The sequence below is a fragment of the Nomascus leucogenys genome, chromosome 4 (genome assembly GCF_006542625.1).
Source record: "Nomascus leucogenys isolate Asia chromosome 4, Asia_NLE_v1, whole genome shotgun sequence".
NCBI classification, from domain to species: Eukaryota; Metazoa; Chordata; class Mammalia; order Primates; family Hylobatidae; genus Nomascus; species Nomascus leucogenys.
This window is the reverse complement of record NC_044384.1, coordinates 62,571,347-62,585,390: the sequence shown is the minus strand read 5'-3', so window position 1 is coordinate 62,585,390 and position 14,044 is coordinate 62,571,347. Positions and strand designations below refer to the sequence as shown.

General features: G+C 47.4%; 1 protein-coding gene and 1 long non-coding RNA gene across 11 annotated transcripts in view; one reads left to right on the top strand and one right to left on the bottom strand.

The window, feature by feature from the left end:
- The window catches only part of DLGAP1 (DLG associated protein 1), a 988,253-nt gene that overhangs the window by 854,575 nt on the left and 119,634 nt on the right, over positions 1-14,044 (top strand). The gene's annotated exons all lie outside the window — the stretch shown is intronic.
- Positions 5,149-13,155, bottom strand: LOC115834753. Its single transcript, XR_004029656.1, has 3 exons — positions 13,101-13,155; positions 12,979-12,981; positions 5,149-5,893 (listed from the first exon to the last, which is right to left on the bottom strand). It is a non-coding gene; the product is annotated as an uncharacterized LOC115834753 (long non-coding RNA).

The following is a 14,044-nucleotide window of genomic DNA, read 5'->3' as shown; positions in this document are numbered from 1 at the left end:
AATGCTTTCTGAACTAACGTGATATACTAATCTCTAAGGAAAATAAGCCTAATTGCCTCTTACTTAGATTGCAATCATAAAGGTCTAATTTGTCTGTAAAAACATCACTCTTCTTAGATTACAACATATTCATAAACAAACCCCCAAAAAAGGCATGCTTTGGGTTTAACTGCCTTAAAACAAGCCGTTTTCTATTGTGAAAGCTTGAAGTTGTCCAACATCTAATCTCCTAGAAAATAATTTGCTAACTTGCTACGATTGTTTTCTGTTTGGGGCATTATGTGAAGTGGTGCCTCCTTGAAGAACTTCACACACACAGGAAGCAGCTCCACTGCAAGGTGACTCACCTGAGGAGGTCTCTCCTTCCCTCCATTACCTTCCCAGCCCCCGCAAACACACACACAACCTCTCACAGGGTGGGAGGACAGAAACTGTCCATGCAACTGCACAGAGATCTTGGCCACCAAAGCAAATAGGTGGAATGTTTCCATACCTGATAAAGCTTTCCAAATAGTCATAGAATTTGGCAGTCGTAACATCACTAGGCATGTAATGACTGGGGCTCCATTTCTATGAAGGGGGCTGTGAAGCCTGCTCCGGGGAGAGGAATGAGGAACCATCTCCTTAGAGAAGTGGGTTGGTAGAAATCATTTCTTATACTTGGCAGGGGTGGAGGACAGGCTCCATGAGTCACGACTCAGGCGTTTAGGGACTTGTGGCTTGGGTTTTTCCCTTCTGCATATTCTGTGTGTGGTAGGTAGACTTTGCCTCTGGGAGCATCTGGGGGAGACCACTATTTTTGGTTCTTATGATAGGCAGGTGGAGCGTTCAGTGAGTACTACCTGGGTGGGTCATAGTGTTCTATTTCTTGGAGTTTAGATTAGTTTGCTCTTGAGATTCCCCTTGGGTGCATATGGCCTAACTCAGATGTGATATGATCAAACCTTCCCTGTAGTTAAGCAGAAAAAAACAAAATAAATTTGAATTTAAAAGGGGATGGATATGCTCACTCTGTTTTCCCTATTCTTTATCATGACTTTTGGGGATGTCTTGAATCTTAAAAAATTGAAGTCTTCCAACGGGGAAAAGTAAGTAGGCTTTTCATTTCTAAGAAGGGTAATGCTTAACATTTGTGGGATTTTGGTGATAAGTTTCCTACAAAACTACTCCTACAGTTCAGAGAAAATGACACGGCAGAAATGAGCCACCAGCAGGGCCAGGCTGTCGGCTTTGAAATTCCAGAGGCCTGCCCAGCCCTTTTGGTTTCCTGGAATGCTTTCATTCAGTTGTCATGTGGTAGGTGAGGAAAAACCCTACAACATCAGTGTTGAGCTGGAAGAATACCTCATCTGCCGTCAGGGGACAGCGGCCCAGGGCGACAGGCACACATCCCTGCCTGTGCTCAGCGGCACAGTCAATGGACCGTGGGGCAGGGGCACGCAGGCTGGCCCAGCAGCAGTGTCAGACCTATGAGCACAAACAGACGGTTCACGCCCAGGTCACAGACGCCCGTTGTCTCCTGGCCAGAGGTTGACGCACAGGCCAACCGTTGGACAGGCTCATGCTCTGTGTCATGAGAAAGGTGGAGCAGAGATGACTCAGGGAAAGGCTGCTTTCCCCTAACACTGGCATTTGATTAATCTCATCTCAAATGCTGTCACTCACCCAGAAAGGGCCTAAATGGGCCTTACTTCCACTGCTGGAGCGGTGGAATGTGGCGGCAGCTGTCTGGATGATGTGGAAGCCCAGCACGAGGAGGAGGGAGGAAAAGTACCAGATCCCACTGAACCGGTCAGAGGAATGCAGGCAGGAGGGGAAACGGGCATCCGCACGGGGACCGGCCACATCCTAAGGCTGGAGGCTGCCCTGCTGAAAAAGGCCCATTAGCAGGGAAGCAACAGGAAAAGCATTTTCTAGGGGGGTTTTCCTTTTTTTTTTTTTTTTTTTTGAGATGGTGTCTTGCTCTGTCTCCCAGGCTGGAGTGCAGTAGTGTGACCTCAGCTTACTGCAAGCTCCGCCTCCCAGGTTCAAGCGATTCCCCTGCCTCAGGCTCCTGAGTAGCTGGGATTACAGGCATGCGCCACCACACCCAGCTAATTTTTGTATTTTTAGTAGAGACACATTGGCCTGACTGGTCTCGAACTCCTGACCTCAGGTGATCTGCCCGCCTCAGCCTCCCAAAGTGCTGGGATTACAGGCGTGAGCCACTGCGCCCGGCTGGTTTTTCCTTTTCACACAGCCTTGAAGAACTTCAAGAAGAGTTGTCATTAGCAGAACCTAAGATGGACTGAATCCCTTGTGTAGGTGAATTTGTGTCTAGGACCTCTTATACATTCAAAGCCTGGAAATGGAAGATAATGTCAGGGCTCCTGGAAATAATCATAGCTATTAATTATGACATGTCATTAACCACAATTAATTGCATTAATAACAATAGGATTAAACATTTACTTTGTTCCAGGCCCTGATCTAAGACTTTTTCCTTGATTATCTCATGTGATCCTCTCAACAACTCTCTTAAAGCAATGCTTTTAGCATGCCCGTTTTACCAACGAGGACATGGGGACACAGAGAGGCAGCACACAAGATCACCCAGCTGACATGAGGCCATTCCAGTACTGAAATCAGGCCAGGCTGGTGGCTCATGCCTGTAATCCCAGCACTTTGGGAGGCAGAGGCAGGCAGATCATTTGAGGTCAGGAGTTCAAGACCAGCCTGGCCAACATGGTGAAACCCCTTCTCTACTAAAAATACAAAAATTAACAGGGCATGGTGGCACATGCCTGTAGTCCCATCTACTCGGAAGGCTGAGGCACAAGAATCACTTGAACCTGGGAGGCGGAGGTTGCAATGAGCCAAGATTGTGCCACTGCACTCCAGCCTGGGCGACAGAGCGAGACTCTGTCTCAAAAAAAAAAAAAAAAAGAAAGAAAGAAAAGAAAAAGAAAAAAAAGAAATCAATGAATGTGTAATTTCAAACTCCAGGCTGTGGCTGGAAGGGCTGACCTCACTCCTGTTTTCAAAAGTGATTATCTTTCCACTAGCCAAGTTAGGATTGCCTCTGGCAAGCGAGAAATTGGGGAAAGATGAGAGGAAACAGCCCCCTTCTGCTTGCCCCAGTCTGGGACAGTGGTGTGGCAGTGCATGGCTGTCAGCCTGGATCTCGTCCTGTGGACACAGGCATAGGCTGGGTGAAGGAGGCCAGACTTGTGGCCACTTGGAAGCCGAATTCTGGACTCTCCCTCCTCTCACATTCCCCAGGGGGCAGAGCCAATCTTTGAGAGAATAACTTTCCCCATCATTCCCAGATCCCAAGTCAAACATGAATCATGAAATAATCAGCTTAGGACGAGTGCAGTGGCTCATGCCTGTAATCCCAGCACTTTGGGAGGCTGAGGCGGGCAGATTACGAGGTCAGGAGATCGAGACCATCCTGGCTAACACAGTGAAACCCTGTCTCTACTAAAAAATACAAAAAATTAGCCGGGCGTGTTGGTGGGCACCTGTAGTCCCAGCTACTTGGTAGGCTGAGGCAGGAGAATGGCATGAACCGGGGAGGCGGAGCTCGCAGTGAGCCAAGATCACGTCACTGCACTCCAGCCTGGGCAACAGAGCGAGACTCCATCTCAAAAAAAAAGAATCAGCTTAATTGTAGAGTCAGTGGGTACACACACAGCCAACATACACATACACTACCCATACGCACATCAGAGGCTCCACAGGTACCCTCTGTTGGCAAAGCAGCAGCCCAGGTCACTTTTAACTTATGTATTTATTTTGTAGAGATAGGGTCTCACTCTGTCACCCAGACTGGAGTGCAGTGGTGTAATCATGGCTCACTGCAGCCTCAACCTCCTGAGCTCAAGCAATCCTTACACCTCAGCCTCCCTGCTAGCTGGGATTACAGGCATGCCACCATGCCCAGCTAATTTTTTTTTATTTTAAGTTTTTGCAAGGACGTGTTGAAAGAAAAACCTTAGCCAAATTAAGCTTAACAAAGTTTAATTAAGCAAAGAATGCTTTGCGAATCAGGTAGCCTCCCAAGCCAGAGTAGCTCAGAGAAACTCCAGTGCAGCCAAGCAGTGGAAGATTTATAGACAGAAAAAAGAAAGTAACATATAGAAAACAGAAGTGAGGTACAGAAACAGTTGGATTGGCTACAGCTTGGCATTCGCCTTATTTGAACACGGTTTGAACAGTTGGGCCCCTTTGGCCAAAACTCTCTGATTGGCACAAGAGTAGGTTACAGTGGATTTATACCTCCATTTAGGTTGTATATAGTTCACTATGTACAGAGAAACCTTTAGGCTGAACTTAAAATATGTAAGGAGGCCACTTTAGGCTAAACTTGATTTAACAGACAAGGTCTCACTATGTTGCCCAGGCTGGTCTCAGACTCCTGTCCTCAAGCCTTCTTCCCGCTTCAGCTTTGATGAAATCTCAGGAGGAGAGGTCATTAGCAGAACCTAAGATGGATTGAATCTTTTGTGTAGGTGAACTCTTGTATAGGATCCCTATATGTGAAGCTTGGAAACAGAAGATAATATCCGGGCAGGTATAATAATCATAGCTATTATTAGCAGCCTCCCAAAGTGCTGGGACTACAGGTGTGAGCCACTGAACTCAGCCCCAGGTCACTTATCTTTAAGGTGAACCTTAGCATGCCTCAGAATTACAGAAGGACCTGTTCAAACACAGGGTGCTGGCCCCGCCTCCGGAGTTTCTGACCCAATAGTCCTGGGTGGAGCCTGAGGATTTGACCCACGTGTTCCCAGGTGCTGACACCGCTGGTGGGAGACCAACCTTTGGGAACTACTGTTTGAAGGGTGAAAGCTCTAGAAATATGTATAATTTCTGGTCACACATCACTGCCTGTTTAAATGTGATACCAGGCCGGATGTGGTGGCTCTGGCCTGTAATCCCAACACTTTGGGAGGCCGAGGTGGGTGGATAACCTGAGGTCAGGAGTCCAAAACCAGCCTGGCCAATGTGGTGAAACGCCGTCTGTACTAAAAATACAAAAATCAGCCGGGTGTGGTAGTGGGCACCTGTAATCCCAGCTACTTGAGAGGCTGAGGCAGAAGAATCACTTGAACCCAGGAGGCGGAGGTTGCAGTGAGTTGAGATCTTGCCATTGCACTCCAGCCTGAGCGACAAGAGTGAAACTCCATCTCAAAAAAAAAATAATAATAATAATAATAATTAAATGTGATAGCAGTTGTTCTCGAGGATTTTCATCCTTGCAGCCTGTATGCTTTCCTATTGCTGCTGTTACCAGTTATACCCGCAAGCGGAGTGGCTTTACATAGCACAGATCATCTCACTGTTCTGGAGGTCAGAAGTCAGAAATGGGCTGGCAGGGCTACTTTTCCTTGTGGAGGGCATAGGGGAGAATGCATGTCCTTTTTAGGCTTCTAGAGGCTGCCTATGTTCTTTGGCTTAAAGCCCCTTCCTCTGTCTGCAAAGCCAGCAGCAGAGGTGCATCTTCAACCCCTCTGCTCCTCTCTCGCACACCCACACTTCTGTCCCCATCATCACATCATTGTCTTTGTCTCTGACCCTCCTGCCTCCCTCTTATAAGGACCTCACGATGACATTGGGCCCATTCAGGTAGTCTAGGACAACTTTTCCATTTTAAGATGCTTACTAACATCTGCCAAGTCCTTTTTTTCCCTAGAAGGTAGCATATCCACAGGTTTCAAAGATTAAAAGATGAGTGTCTTTAGGGACCAGCCACCCATCCTACCATCTGCTTAAACTCCAGCAGGTGGCCAGGCATGGTGGCATGCACCTATAGTTCCGGCTACTCAGGAGGCTGAGGTGGGAGGATTCCTTCGGCCTAGGAGGTCAAGGCTGTAGTGTGCAATGATGGGGTCTATGAGTAGCCACTGCACTTAAGCCTTGGCAACATAGCAAGACCTCATCTCAAAAAACAAAAAACAAACAAACAAACAAACAAAAACCAACTCTGGCAAATATCCTTCCATCCCTTATCTCCCACCAAAAAGAAAAAGGAAAAAACTAAAAGAGCATCAGGATTTGCATGACGCTAAGTCAGAAGGTAAAGCCAAATTTTCCCCTTCTTCTGACTTACCTGATAATAAAGCAGTGTCGCAGGACGGGGTGGTGGGAAAAGTCAAAGAGACTGGAAGAGGAGCAGGGAAGGAAGGACTGGGGCGGCTAGAAGAGGGAAGGGGTTAGTGACATGCATCAATATGGGCCTCTTGACCATGCCCCAAACACCTACTCAGTCTCCCTGCTACTTTCTGGACTTTCTAGGACTGGAACCCCGGTCCCTTCCCTTTTGAGTCAAGAGACCTTAGTGACCCCACTAGACTTGCAGGTCAGCAGTGCCCCTGCCCAGCCCCCAGCACTGCTTTACGATCCTGCCTACAGGCCACCTGGGAAAGATGCAGAAAGAGAAACTGTGCTAAAAGGCTAGACTCTTGCGTGTTGAAATTTCTGCTTATTACCTTTGGAACTTTTCTGAAGTCCCAGCCTTAAGGCTGTGAATTCTCTGTTTGTGGGTGTGTTAGTTTGCTAGGGCTGCCATAACTAAGTACCATAGATGGGGTGCCTTAAACAACAGAAGCTTATTTCCTCACAGTTCTGGAAGCTGGGAGCCCGAGATCAAGGTATCAGCAAGGTGGTTTCTTCTGAGGCCTCTCTCTGTGGCTTGCAGGTGGCTCACTTGGTCTATGCACGTAGGTCCTGCTGTCTCTCTTCTAAGAAGGACGCCAGTCATATTGGATTATGACCCTAATGACCCAATTAACTTAATCATCTCTTTTTTTTTTTTTTTTTGAGACGGAGTCTCGCTCAGTCACCCAGGCTGGAGTGCAGTGACGCAATCTCGGCTCACTGCAAGCTCCACTTCCCGGGTTCACACCATTCTCCTGCCTCAGCTTCCTGGGAGCTGGGACTACAGGCACCCGCCACTTCACCCGGCTAATTTTTTTTTATTTTTAGTAGAAACGGGGTTTCACTGTGTTAGCCAGGACAGTCTCGATCTCCTGACCTCATGATCCGCCCGTCTCGGCCTCCCAAAGTGCTGGGATTACAGGCATGAGCCACCATGCCTGGCCTAATCATCTCTTTAAAGACCCTATCTCTCAAGACAGTTACATTCTGAGTTAGGATTTCAACATATGCATTTGTTGTGGGGGTGGGGGACACAAGTGGCCATAACATTGGGCTAAGACCCTGGGAGGTTAAGAAAGATCACTCAATTCTTCCCTGGTGTAACAGGTGGACTAGGCCCAATGAGGATGAATGCTGGGAGAGGGAGGCCAAACTGTTAACATTAAAAGTGTGCTCTGGGGGCCGGGTGCCGTGGCTCATGCCTGTAATCCTAGCACTTTGGGAGGCCGAGGTGAGCAGATCAGGTCAGGAGATCAAGACCATCCTGGCTAACACGGTGAAACCCTGTCTCTACTGAAAACACAAAAACAAAAAATTAGCTGGGCGTAGTGGCAGGCGCCTGTAATCCCAGCTACTCGGGAGGCTGGGGCAGGAGAATTGCTTGAACCCGGGAGGCGGAGCTTGCAGTGAGCCGAGATGGTGCCACTGCACTCCAGCCTGGGTGATGGAGTGAGACTCCATCTCAGAAAAAAAAAGAAAAAGTGTGCCCTACAACCCAAAACTGCCTGTTTCGTTTGTTTGTTTGTTTTTTGCTTGTTTGTTTTGTTTTTTGAGACAGAGTCTCACTCTGTCGCCTAGGCTGGAGTGCAATGGTACAATATCAGCTCACTGCAACCTCCGCCTCCCAGGTTCAAGCGATTCTCCTGCCTCAGCCTCCTGAGTAGCTGGGATTACAGGTGCACACCACCAAGCCCAGCTAATTTTTGTATTTTTAGTAGAGTCAGGGTTTCACCATGTTGGTCAGGCTGGTATCAAACTCCTGACCTCGTGATCCACCTGCCTCGGCCTCCCAAAGTGCTGGGATTACAGGCGTGAGCCACCCCGCCTGGCCCAGAACTGCCTTTTCATAGCTATGTTGGGTTAGGGTTGGGAAAAAGGCAGAAAAGGTCAAAGAAGCCTCCAAAAGCCCAGGCTTAGCCTGTGTAAGCAAATAGCAACATTTATGGCTAGCAGTCACCAGTGCCAACTCCCTGCAGGTTATTTATTTGATGCACAATTCACAGCTATTCCCCTAAATTCCACCAAGTCCATACACACCCTGGACACAGTGGAAATAAAGGAGCAGCCAGTGAGTGTTTTTATCGGATGTTCTTTGAAAGGGCTGTTTGACAGAAATGATTTCATTCTCAAGGCATGGCTTTGATACGGAAGTCAAACAGCCTGCAAGTTGAAACAAACCAAATAGCCTTATCTTATTATTGATTCATGGGTTTCTCTCTCTTCAAAGCCCCTTAAAGCCCGGACTCTGCGAATTGTAACTTGTTAGAGTAATTGCTGTTGCAAAGTGCTTCCTGGAACAGGTTGTATCTTTGACTTACAGGATCTGAATTCTCTGACATTTTTCCTTGATAAACCTTTGTTAGACTCTGGTCAAACTCACTAGCCAATATAGGTTTAAATACAGGCACACATTGTTTAATTGCGCTTTTCTTCTTCCTTCTTCCTTCTTCCTTCCTTCCTTCCTTCCTTTCCTTCCTTCCTTTCTTTCGAGACGGAGTTTCGCTTTTGTCACCCAGGCTGGAGGGCAATGGTGCGATCTTGGCTCACTGCAACCTCTGCCTCCCGGTTTCAAACAATTCTCCTACCTCGATCTCCTGAGTAGCTGGGATTACAGGCACCTGCCACCATGCCCAGCTAATTTTTTTGTATTTTTAGTAGTGACGGGGTTTCACCATTTTGCCCAGGCTGGTCTTGATCTCCTGAGCTCAGGTGATCCACCCGCCTTGGCCTCCCAAAGCGCTGGGATTACAGGTGTGAGCCACCACTCCCGGCATTTGCACTTTTCTTTATTAGGCCTTGCAGATGTGTTTTTCACAAATCAAGGGTTTGTGGCAACCATGCATGGAGCAAGTCTATCAACACCATTTTTCCAACTTCGTGTCTCTGTGTCAGCATTTCTTAGCAATTTTTTTTTTTGAGACAGAGTTTCACTCGTGTTGCCCAGGCTGAAGTGCAATGGTGGGATCTCAGCTCACTGCAACCTCCACCTCCCGGGTTCCAGCGATTCTTCTGCCTCAGCCACCCGAGTAGCTGGGATTACAGGCGCCCGCCACCACGCCCAGCTAATTTTTTGTATTTTTACTAGAGACGGGGTTCACCATGTTGGTCAGGCTAGTCTTGAACTTCTGACCTCAGGTGATCCGCCTGCCTTGGCCTCCCAGAGTGCTGGGATTACAGGTGTAAGCCACCGCCCCCGGCCAGCAATATTTTTTATTTATTTTTAATAGAAAGATCAGGTGATTGGGCTCAGGCCAGCCTCGATTTGAATCCCATCTCTGCCACTCACTAGTTTGGGGAAAATGTTCTGTTTCTTTCTATGCAACAGATCACCTCCAAAACTTAATGTCTTAAAGCAATCGTCTCATCATTTCTCAGTCTCTAGGGGTCAGGAATTTGGGGAGAGCTTTGGTGGGGTAGTTCTGGCTCAGCATCTCTCCTGAGCTTGCAGTCTCTCCAGGTGAGGGCTGGTGCAAATGGGGCTGGCTGAGCATCTCCTATACTTTTAAGGCTTTCCATGTGGTCTTTCACATAGACTCACTTGGGCTTCCTTACAGCATGGCAGCCTCAGGACAACTGGGCTGCTTATGTGCTCACTGGTAGCAGTTACATCACCTGTTCTGATCTAGCCTCAGAGGTCATGCAGTGTCACTTCCTTCCAATTGTCTTAATTATAGGCAAATCACAAACCTCTCGGATTCAAGGAAAAGGGAATTAGTCCACCTCTTTTTTTTTTTTTCCTGTTTGCTTCTTTTTGTTTTTTTGAGACAGGGTCTCCCTCTGCCACCTAGGGTGGTTTAAGTGGCACAATCACGGCTCGCTGCAGCCTCAACCTTCTGGGCTCAAGTGATCCTCCCACCTCAGCCTCTGGAGTAGCTGGGACTACAGGTGCATGCCACCACACCAGGCTTATTTTTTTTTTTTTTGTAAAGATGGGGTTTCACCATGTTTCCCAGGCTGGTCTCAAACTCCTGGGCTCAAGGGATCCTCCCACCTCAGCCTCCCAAAGTGCTGGGATTATAGGTGTGAGCCACTGCACCTGGCCTAGACTCTACCTCTTGAAGGGAAGCAGCAAAGTTCTAGAGCACAGATTGGCAAACTATCACCCTCAGACCACCGAATGGGCTCACCTCTCAAACACAAACAAGCCCGTACACATACACATCGCCCAGGGCTGTGCCACAGTGATAGTCAGGTCAGACAGCGAATGATCCACACATCCTAAAATACGTGCTGGATGGCTTTTAACAGAAAAAGTTTGTGAACACCTGTTCTAGAAGGACATGTCAGATGCAAGATATTGTTGCAGCCACTTTTGGAAAATGCAGTCTCCCGAGGGCTGGTTAGCAGCCTCTCAACTTTAGCTCCACCTCCAAATCTGTAAAATGGAATAATAATCCCATGTACAAATTACTCAGCAGAATTCTATGTATACAGGCAAAGTATACAATTTCATTTCTCCTTCCTGGGCTTCATTATGATTTGAGAGCCACAGAAAGGTCTTAGCTGCACTATGGGTCTACTAGCAGTGCCAGAAACTCCCCACTTTAAATACCCCTTGGAGTTAAGGCCAACTTTATAGAAACCTCCCTTTTAAAATACACATTTATTGCCCTTGAGGGAAGAAATGTTTGCAAAAATTCCTTCTAAAATGCCCCCTCCCCACCTAAAATGCATTCTCTTATCGAACTAGCTAAATTTTTACCTCTCAAAGGCAAGTGTCTCAGGGAATGAGAGAGTGAGTTAATTTGGGCTGGAGCCAGTGGGGGCAAACGGGCTGTCAGCGTGTCTCCAGTTGCCTACAGAGATAGACTTGAGAAATTTTAGCTACTGTGCGAGTGTGCCCAGGGCTCACTGCTTCAGACAAACCAACGAAAAATGCATGTTTCTTGGCCTCCCCCATCTCCATCGGCTCCCTTTTCCTATTGCCCAGACTTGCTTCAATGCCCTCTCTGCTGTCAACATCTCCCTTGGGTGTTTTCTCTCCTCACCTGGGCGTGTCCAAGGCCAATCCTCCAGCAACCCCTGAGATTATCTCTTTGTGACCCAGTTTTCCTCCCTGCTGGAAATTCAAACAGGGTCGTCCTGAAGCCTATTTGTTAACAGGCATCTGTGCTCTTTTTCTTTAGAAGTGAGTTTCTAGTCAAGAAAATAGAGGCTCTCCAACCAGCACCAACTATGTGGTAACATTATACCTTCCAGTCCCAGCTTTTCTACTCATTTACTCAAATACCACCAAAATTATCAACTCTATTTATGCATCTTTTTAAAAATTATTTTGTCGGCTGGGCACAGTGGCTCATGCCTATAATCCCAGCACTTTGAGAGGCCGAGGCTGGCAGATCACCTGAGGTCAGGAGTTTGAGACCAGCCTGACCAACATCGTGAAAACCCATCTCTACTAAAAAGTACAAAAATAGCAGGGCTTGGTGGCAGGCGCCTGTAATCTCAGCCACTCGGGAGGCTGAGGCAGGAGAATCACTTGAACCTGGGAGGCGGAGGTTGCGGTGAGCTGAGATTGTGCCATTGCACTCCAGCCTGGGTAACAGAGTGAGACTCCATCTCAAAAATAAATAAATAAATAAAATACAAATAAATTATTTTGTCTCCTCTCCGAGTTACGTTTGACTCAAATAATTTTTTTTTTCTTGAGACAGAGTTTCACTCTTGTTGCCCAGGCTGGAGTGCAGTGGCACTATCTCGGTTCACGGCAACCTCCGCCTCCCGGGTTCAAGCAATTCTTCTGCCTCAGGCTCTCGAAACTGGGATTATAGGCATGCACCACCGTGCCTGGCTAATTTTTTTTTTTTTTTTTTTTTTTTTTGTATTTTTAGTAGAGGCGGGGTTTCTCCATGTTGGTCAGGCTGGTCTCAAACTCCTGACCTCAGGTGATCCGCCCGCCTCGGCCTCCCAAAGTGCGGGAGACTCCAGTAATTCTTAAAATCTACTCAGCTTCACCCTATGCTGTACTGAAAGAATAGTTTCTTTTTGATACAGCTATTTGCCACCATGGTATTTTCGTATCAAATATTATGAGTGTTTTGGGGATGGTTGGGAGGGGAAGTGTGCAATTTATGATTAGAGGCCATTTCTTTTGAGCCATATTAATTTTTGCAGCATTTTCTCCCTTTCTATTAAGTCTAAATGTACATTTATGCAAATTGTATATAATACTTTGTGGTATCCTGGAACCCCAGTTCAATACTGGCTAAGGCCAACACAACTTATGCTGCTCCAGGAAGAATTGTGGTTTGGAAATGTTACTCAGCTGGAGCAAGGAAAAAGTGACAACTGGCCGGGCGCGGTGGCTCATGCCTGTAATCCCAGCACTTTGGGAGGCCGAGGCAGGCGGATTGCCTGAGCTCAGGAGTTCAAGACCAATCTGGTCAATGTGGTGAAACTGTCTCTACTAAAAATACAAAATTTAGCCGAGTGTGGTCGTGGGCACATATAATCCCAGCTACCTGGGAGGCTGAGGCAGGGGAATCGCTTGAACCTGGGGGCGGAGGTTGCAGTGACCCGAGATCGCGCCACTTCACTCCAACCTGGGCGAAAGAGCGAAACTCCATCTCAAAAAAAAAAAAAAAAGGAACAACTGTTACTGGGTAGCTGCTGCGGCTGCTTTGCCTAACATATGCATAGCACTTGGCAACTTACAAAGGGCTTTTACATATTTTAAGTCTTTAATATTCACTGTAACAGCCATCCTATAGTTATTATCCCATTCCACAGATGGTAATAAAATGAAGCATAAAACTGTATTGCCTTTGGACACAGACCAACCACTTTATACCCAAGCTCTGTTAACTATCTGGGCGTTAATTATTCATAAATTCATACTTCCTAAGAGTACTGGGCACTGGACACTGTGGGCCAACATTGCTTCCTAGCCAGGCTCATGCCTGTAATACCAACACTTCGAGAGGAGGTGGGAGGATGGCTTGAGCCCAGGAGTTCAAGACCAGCCTGGGCAACACAGGGAGGCCCCATCTCTACAAAATTCAAAATTCAAAATTAACCAGCAGGCCGGGCGCGGTGGCTCACGCTTGTAATCCCAGCACTTTGGGAGGCCGAGGCAGGCGGATCACGAGGTCAGGAGATCGAGACCACGGTGAAACCCCGTCTCTACTAAAAATACAAAAAATTAGCCGGGCGTGGTGGCGGGCGCCTGTAGTCCCAGCTACTCGGAGAGGCTGAGGCAGGAGAATGGCGTGAACCCGGGAGGCGGAGCTTGCAGTGAGCCGAGATTGCGCCACTGCACTCCAGCCTGGGCGACAGAGCAAGACTCCGTCTCAAAAAAAATAAATAAATAAAAATTAACCAGCAATGGTAGCATGCACCCATGGTCCCAGATACTCAGGAGGCTGAGGCAAGGAGGATCACTTGAGCCCAGGAGGTCGAAGCTGCAGTGAGCCATGATTGTGCCACTGCACTCCAGCCTGGGCAACAGTGAGACCCTCTGAAAAACAAACAAAACAAAACAAAAGACAATAAACCATTGTTTCCTTTACTCCTTTCTCCAGAATGCTAACTTTTTTTTTCCTGAGAAGGGTTTTGTATCTAATATTACTTATGAAGTCAGGTGCTACCAACAATTCATGTAAGCTGAAAATTTGTCTTCAAAAACCTACTTCCTAATCTAATTCCTCTTACATTAGCAATAGAAAATGGACTAAAAGGCCAGGCGTGGTGGCTCGTGCCTGTAATCCCAGCACTTTGGGGAGCTGAGGCGGGAGGACCACCTGAAGTCAGGAGTTCAAGACTAACCAACATGGTGAAACCCCATCTCTACTAAAAATACAAAAAAATTAGCCGGGCATGGTGGCAGGTGCCTGTAATCCCAGCTACTCAGGAGCTGAGGCAGGAGAATCGCTTGAACGCAGGAGGCAGAGGTTGCAGTGAGCCG